Source organism: Benincasa hispida, chromosome 9 (genome assembly GCF_009727055.1).
Source record: "Benincasa hispida cultivar B227 chromosome 9, ASM972705v1, whole genome shotgun sequence".
NCBI lineage: Eukaryota > Viridiplantae > Streptophyta > Magnoliopsida > Cucurbitales > Cucurbitaceae > Benincasa > Benincasa hispida.
Genome location: NC_052357.1, coordinates 50,607,615 through 50,616,304, shown reverse-complemented (window position 1 = coordinate 50,616,304; position 8,690 = coordinate 50,607,615). Strand labels below are relative to the sequence as shown.

At 38.8% G+C, this 8,690-nt stretch overlaps 1 non-coding gene across 1 annotated transcript; it reads right to left on the bottom strand.

Annotated features, from left to right (window-relative positions):
* Window positions 1–3,410: 3,410 nt before the first annotated feature.
* LOC120087397 lies at window positions 3,411–3,517 on the bottom strand. Its single transcript, XR_005484534.1, has one exon. It is a non-coding gene; the product is annotated as a small nucleolar RNA R71 (small nucleolar RNA).
* Window positions 3,518–8,690: the final 5,173 nt, after the last annotated feature.

Here is an 8,690-nt window from a genome sequence, read left to right as displayed (position 1 = left end):
TTGCATGCACCGTAGAGATAGGTTATGGTAGTATGCGGTCACCTTGTATGTGTGTGTGTCAATCGTCATTGCATAGACAAGAATAGAGGCTTATGCATCTCGGGGCCAGCATTAACTTGATGCCCCTGTCAATTTTCAAACAGCTGAATGTAGGGCAGCTTGCACCCACGATGGTGACTCTCCAATTAACGGATAGATCTCTTGTGCATCCAGAGGGGAAGGTGAAGGATGTGCTAGTTACAATCGAAAAATTTATATTACCAGCAGTCTTCATCATCCTAGACTACGAAGCAGATAAGAATGTGCCCATCATCCTGGGGTAACCATTTTTATCAACCAGTCGTGTCCAGATTGATGTGTATAAAGGAGTGATCACACTGAGCGTGAATGGACAGAAGCTCAGGTTTAACATTATCCAAGCTATGAAATATCCTGATGAAGAAGACCTCAATGAATCCAACGACGAACAAGGTTTGAATGATGAAGACAAGCCTGACGATGAAAATGAAGATGAGTATGCGATCGCATCCATTGTAGCATGCAACGCGATCACAGAAAAAACAACCAAAGAAGATGAGATGATCGTAACCCAAGAAGATAAACCGACAGTCAATGAAGAAAGAAAAACAACAAAACTGTCCTTAGAACAACCACCAATAATAGAGCTGAAGACCCTTCTGAACCACCTAAAGTATGCATTTCTGGGGCAGAATGAAAATATTTTAGGATAGTCACTAGAGTCAAATTAATTTTAAGATAGTCAACTCATAAAATATTTCTAGAAGTTAGTGGTCTGCCAGCTTTCTTTCAAACTAACCTTTTACAAAACATCCTAAGAGCATCACATGATTTCTTTCAATCTTTTAGCAATGAGGACATTGCCGCATTTTAAATTTAGGGTTGTAGTATTCATTTTCGACCTTGCTATTCTTATCTATAAAAAAAACCATCATTACATTGCAATCGGATCCTACTCGTAGTTGGATGTCCGCATGACACCTGTAGGGGCAAGCCAGAAGGAAGGTAGGAATCGTGATCAACGCATAATAAATGATCACAATTTTGCTGCCAAATAGGCATGCGTTTAGACTGAGAAAGTGCACCTTGCTCGTAGTTGGATGTCCGCATGACACATGTGGGGGCAAGCCAAAACGAAGGCTAGGCATTGGATCAGCGCAAGGTCATAGAGAGAAACAATATATATATATGTCTAAAATATGCAAGGATAAAAATCATTTGAAAATACCCCAGTGAAAAAGTTTTTTTTATGAAATAAATCATGTGATGCCCTGGAATTTGGTAAAGTCTTTTTGAAGGTTAAACTGTAGTCCTTAAATTTTAGAAATATTTTAAGAAGAGACCTAGATAAAAATTAAGGAGATTTTGGAGCATAGGATTTGAATAAGGTATCCTTGAGAAATCTAGGAAAGAGAAGGCGATCGACTTTCTAAAGGAAACCTTTAGCTTATGCTTGAGAACAAGCATTGTTTAAATTTGGGGGTTTGATAACAGGCACAAATGCACATTATTACAGCATAAAGTTATAAAACAATGCAGGTTTGCGATGGTAAAAATATACAATATTGCGTCTAAAAGCATTAAGTTCACAACATTGCGATCACATGTATCCATCGCATTAAAACAGCTAACTTATATATTTTCGTGCAGAAAATGCATTGACGTAAGGCAGAAATGCGATCCGAAGAAATTAACGTCCGAGCACATTAACAGATTATGACCCCAAGGCTATGCGGTCATTTTCGTTCGCGAATATCTGCTAAAGAAGGTGGCCGCATACAGCCAGCACATCAAGGTGGGTGCATCTGGGTGAAAACTTAATAAATTATGATGGGACAGAAAGCTGATGACGGTCGATTCCGAATTAAGATGACAAGCCGTTAACGACCTACTGTAGCAAGTACACTCAACTTTTTGGTGACAATTATTCGGTGCATCAGACAGAGAATTAATGGCATCCCATCCGTGCAATCATAAGAGATAAGAAGCTTCTCACCCTGAAGCTCTATAAATACCGAGGGCCATCTTCAGTGAAGGAGTTCGTTCAGTTAGTTAGTTCCCCCAGTCTTAGAGTTCTTGTTCTTAGTTTTCTTATACTTAGAAGGCGGAAGCGAGAGAAGGGAAAAGATGCCGGAAGATCATCCTGGTCAGCTCGAGAGAGAACCCAAGAGGCGTGGAAAAACAGAGAGAGGGCCGAATCCTGTCTCTTATACACATCTAGATGTGTATAAGAGACAGAAGCAAGAGATAGAGACTTAGAGATAGCTTTGTTTGTCAACATGCATCGCATGCACCCTAGAGATAGGTTATGGTAGTATGCGGTCACCTTGTATGTGTGTGTGTCAATCGTCATTGCATAGACAAGAATAGAGGCTTATGTGTAAGTCCTATAGATATCATCGCATATATTGCATGCGTTCTAAAACTAGAAGCCGTAGCATTTGTATTGAGAGATGATTTTCTGTTGTATGTATGTAGCATGATCGCATAACAATGAACGTAATCCTAGCACGTGCTAGCTAAACCCCTTCTCAACCCGTTCTCCTACATATTCATCACATCTTTTGTATTATTAACTATTTTCTTAACTCCGCCGCATACATTTTATACTATAAATAAAAAACCAACCAACCTTTTGATTTATTTGTTATTGTAAAGTGATCTCAAAATTACCATTGCATATTGTTTGCCTTAGTCTCTGAGTTCGACCCTGGGCTTACCAGGCAACTCAGTAGGATTTATACTTGGATCTTGCTGAGAAAAATAGCATGCTCAATGCATTTTCCACCAACGCATTCTTTACCATTATTTCATCGTATAACCACACGCATCAAGTTTTTGGCGCCGTTGTCAGGGACTTCGGCAATACAATGTGCTAATGGTAATTTTTTTTATTTTCTTTTTAGCTTTCAATCTCTGGCGAATTACGACACAGAGATTGAAAAAAGTTCCAACGAACATTGAGAGACAACTGCTAACAACAACCACAAGAGAAAGATAACATGGCGGAACAACCAGGAAATGGAGCACCAAATCAAAATAATGTCATGGCGAATCCCATCCTATTGGCGAACGACTGCAATAGGCCCATTCGGGACTATGCATCACCCAACCTCTACGATTTCTCCCCAGGAATCACGCGGCTCGCTCTTGACGAATCGAGATTCAAAATGAAACTGGTGATGTTGCAGATGATCCAAACTACTAGACGGTTTGGTGGTAGGCGTGGCGAGGATCCGTATGCCCACCTTCGGAGTTTCATCGAGATCTACAACACTTTTATGTTCCCTAACATCTCCACTGAGGAGGTTCGACTAACTTTGTTACCATTTTCATGGGAGCAAGTAGTAGAGAAGTTTATGAAGAAGTACTTCCCTCCGACGGAGAATGCCAGAATAAGGAAGTTGATCACGAATTTTGTACAGAATATTGACGAATCACTCAACGACGCTTGGGTGAGGTTTAAGAGGATGGTAAGAGATTGCTCGCATAACGGCTTACCAGACTGCTTACAGATGGAGATTTTCTACCACGAATTAAACCCTGCATCACAGACCGCTGCCAATGCGATAGCAGCTGGAGGTCTGCTGGATAAAACGTATAAGAAGGCCAAGAACTGTCTCTTATACACATCTAGATGTGTATAATAAACAGTCGCAGATGGCTGCCAATGCAGCAGCAGCTGGAGGTCTGCTAGATAAAACTTGTGATGAGGCCGAGAATATCCTTGATCTTATTTCTAAAAATCATGAAGACTGGAGAGAAAGCGATCAAAGATTGAGAATCAAGGACAGTGATGCGAACAATGGGGTCATCGTATCCCTTCAGAATCAAATGACTGCGATGATGAACTTGATATAGGGAAAAGTTCAAAGAAATTAAGCCTGAGACTGAAAATCAGTTAAGTAAAATTATTAAAGCACTTCGATCTGATCGAGGTGGTGAGTATATGGATTTGCAATTTCAGAACTATCTAGTAGATCATGGAATTCAATCCCAACTAACAGCATCTGGAACACCACAACAAAATGGTGTTGCAGAAAGGAGAAATCGAACCTTGTTGGACATGGTTTGGTCTATGATGAGTTATGCTCAATTACCTCAATCCTTTTTAGGGTATGTAGTATAGACTGCAGTTTATATTCTGAACGTTGTTCCGTCCAAAAGTGTTTCAGAAACACCGTATGAATTGTGGAAAGGACGTAAAGCGAGTTTACATCATTTCCATATCTAGGGTTGTCCAGCACACGTATTGGTACATAATCCTAAGAAATTGGAAACACGTTCGAAATTATGCCTATTTGTAGGATATCCCATGAAAACAAAAGAAGGATACTTTTATGATCCTCAAGAAGATAAAGTGTTTGTATCGAAAAATGCAACATTCTTGGAAGAGGATCATATTAAAAATCATCTACCTCGCAGTAAAATAATATTACAAGGACTATGTAAAGATACTATAGAAAGATCAACATGAGTTGTTGATCAAGCTAGTCCACCAACAACGGTTGTTGTCCCATCACGTCCATCCCAAGAGTTGGGAATGCCTCATCGTAATGGGAGGGTTACTGAACAGTCTGAACACTACATGGGTTGAACAGAGACTCAAAACATCATACAAGATGATGGTTTAGAAGATCCATTAACCTTTAAGAAGGCAATGGAAGATGTTGACAGGGAACAATGGATAAAATCCATGGACAATGAAATGGAGTCTATGTACTTCAACTCAGTCTGGGATCTTGTAGATCAACCACACGGTGTTACACCTATAGGTTGTAAGTGGATCTATAAGAGAAAATGAGACCAAATTGGCAAGGTACAGACCTATAAAGTCAGACTCGTGGCAAAGGATTTTACCCAAAGAGAAGGAGTTGATTATGAAGAAAATTTTTCTCCTGTTACCATGATAAAATCAATAAGAATACTTCTTGCCATTGCCACATATTATGACTATGAGATATGAAAAATGGATGTCAAGACAACTTTTCTGAATGGCTATCTTGATGAAATTATTTTTATGTCTCAACCAGAGGGGTTTGTTGGAAAATGACAGGAACAGAAATTCTGTAAGCTTAATCGATCTATTTATGGATTGAAACTGCGATCCTCGAATATAAGATTTGATACTGCGATCAAATCTTATGGCTTTGAACAGAATGTTGACGAACCTTGTGTATACAAGAAGATAGTCAACAAGACTATAGCAGTCTTAGTTCTATACGTTGATGATATCTTGCTCATTGGTAATTAGAAAAGTTTTCTTGCTGACGTAAAGAGATGGTTAGCAACACAGTTCCAAATGAAAGATTTGGGTGATGCTTAGTATGTTCTAGGAATACAGATCTTTCGGAACCGAAAGAATAGAACATTGGCACTATTTCAGGTATCTTATATTGACAAGATGTTGTCAAGATATAATATACAAAATTCCAAGAAAGGTTTATTGCATTTTAGGCATGGAATTTATTTTTCCAAGGAACAATGTCCTAAGACACCTCAAGAAGTTGAGGAGATGAACATAATTCCATATGCATCTGCAGTTAGGAGTTTGATGTACGTTATGTTGTGTACACGCCCTGACATATCTTTTGCAGTTGGAATCGTCAGTAGTTTCAAATCCAATCCTGGACGCGGTCATTGGACTACTGTAAAAAATATCCTCAAGTATCTAAGAAGAACGAGGGACTATATGCTTGTGTATGGACCTAAGGATTTGATCCTTATAGGATACATTTATTCTGATTTTCAGACTGACATAGATTCTAGGAAATCTATCTCAGGATCAGTTTTCACTCTTAACGGAGGAGCTATAGTTTGGAGAAGCATCAAGCAAAGTTGTATCGCTGACTCCACCATGGAAGCAGAATACGTGGTTGCATGTGAAGTTGCTATGGAAGCAATATGGCTACACAAATTCTTAGATGATTTGGAAGTCGTTCTAAATATGCACCTGCCTATCACATTGTATTGTGACAACAATGGTGTAGTTGCCATCTCAAAGGAACACAGGAGTCACAAACGTGGAAAACATATTGAAAGAAAGTACCATCTAATCCGGGAGATCGTACACAGAGGAGATGTGATCGTCACAAAGATAGCCTCTGAAGATAACCTTGCTGATCCATTCACCAAGGCCCTCTCGGCTAAAGTTTTCGAGGGCCACCTAGTTGGACTAGGACTCCGAGTAGTGTAATCTAGGGCAAGTGGGAGAATGTTTATGGTATTATAGATACCCTAGTTTATTGTATTTTCCCCATTCTATATCTCAATATTATATTGTATATATTTGTTCTCATTGGAGTTTTAGTCCAAGTGGGAGATTGTTGGGAATGTCCTAAAACTAACAGTTCGTGTTAAACATTCTATTTATCAATAATAATGAATTGTTGATTTTGCATCTTATTATGGAAACCCAACCAACGCATCCTTGGCTATAATCTGAATACTGTACTTTATGTAGTGATATAAATAAGATCAAATTGACAGTATATAGCCTAAATGATCTAATAAGTATATGGATGAAATTGGATATCTCATCCTGGTAACACTATTGGATGCGACCCACTCTGTAGTTATTACAAAAAGTTATAAAGTGCTACAAACAATGTGATCCACAAATTGTTCATGTTGAGACATGTGAGTGGAGGCATCCTATGCAATGAGTTTGCATATAGACTGGACCACGAAAATAGTCACTTTTCTTTATAACGACCATTTACTGTTAAAACTGACTATTTCATTTATTAGGTAACCTAGGTTAACTCGATCTTAATCCTGAACTAGTTATGAACTCCTGTTTGTTCGTTTGATACACCAAATTTTTTTTATTACTAATGTAATTTCAGTATTTTGTTTTACTCGATAATGTTTTTAGAATTTTGGAAATTTAATTGAATTATGAAAACTTAATTACTAAGTAAGGGGTGTTTCGATTTAATGGTTTAATCAGGGAGAAATTTTGGGAATTGGACTTTTATGGCACATAATTTAATTTGAGATTAATGTCAAGAATTAATTTCAAATTAGAAGGGGAAGGATTGTTTTTGGAAATTTGGAGGGAAAGGAATTTAATAAAATAAGATGTAATAGGAAAAAATAAAATAAAGTAAATGTTTTATTTTATTTTTTCCTTTTCTTTTATTTTTCTTTTATTTTATTCCCCTTTTTATTTTTCTTCCTCGACTGTACGCCCCTGACGTCAGCTTCCTTGCCGAAAGCCCCCCTCGCTCGTTTCAGCCGCATGCCGAACTCTCATCCGTGACCCACTGCCTCGAGTAGCTCAGCGCTCCGGCGTTGCCCAATCATCCGAGCCTCGACCTCACACACCGAAGCCGTTCGGCTGCCGCAGATCCGCACCTGCCATTCGCGCTTGGGTCGTGAAGCTGTCGGACCTGCCAGATCTGAAGAGCGGTGAGTCGGCCAACCACGTCCACCTCGCCGTCCTTTTCTTTTGCGCCAGCCACTCCCTCACCTAAGCAAACCGCTCATTTGTATCTTCTCCGCCGCCTGTGCTCAGTAGTTGATATCCACAGCTGCTCGCCGCCGATCTTGACCAGCTGGCCAGCTGCATCCGTCCAAACGTCACCCTGCTCGGTCAGCCCCGTCGTTCAGTCCCTCAGCCGTGTCTCTGGTATTTACTGAATGTTTGGTAAGGTTTCACATTTTGGATGGATTTCGTGGATTAAATTGTTGTTCCTTGACGTGGTTTTGGTTTGTTTGTTACCGCCGCAATTGGGGTTAGATTGGAGTTTTTAGAAAATTTTGAGGCACTGTCTAGCTTTGTGGAAGGAAAAATTTCGGTAAGTGTTGGTAAGTTTTGGGTAAGATCGATTGAGTTTTTAAGGTTCTTATTTGCCTATTAAATTTTTTTATTTACTTTTTGGTTGATACCTATTATATTTGGAATTTAGATCCAAGATTGGAGTAGTTTGGACTGCACAACGTGCTGTCCAGCGGGTTCGAGTTCGTGTCCAACAAGAAATTTGGTAACATTTATGGTTCTTGGGGTTGATCTTTAGACACCCACTAATGGTTGGATTTAGTAGTGACTTAATTATTGTATTTTGAAGGTTTAAGGTCGCTGTCCATCAGAATTAGAGGTTGTTTTTTTTTGTGGATTTTAGTGGAGATTTTGGAGCCAAAGTCTAGAAGTGACCGTTGATCAAGCCACACTTTAGGTAAATCATTTTTGGGGTTGATGGTATGAATTGATGGGTGGAATTGGACCTTAGTGTGAATTAAATGTTGGGTTTATGTTGTAGGTTTAATTTGAGTTTCATCATCGAGTAGTTGCTTGGAGGGAAATATTTGGACTTGCAATTTGAGGTAAGTAATCTTACTACTAGAACTGCCCACGGGCCATACACTAGATATATGCTAGCATAATTGATGAATATCAGGACAGAACGATAGCATGATAAACGGATAGTATAGTATGACCGATATATGTTCTTGTATGAGAATCTGAAAGATTTATTTATACACGTAGATACTTGCATGCTAGTAAGAGATGATACTTGATTCATTGAGGTTGTATTTGATATGAGGATATTGAGGCGTATATGCATGTTGTATAGCCATGATATTGAGGTGTATATGTATATTATAAAACCATATTGTAATAATTGTGATGTTGAAATTGTGATAGTGTCTTTACTGATTATTTAGAT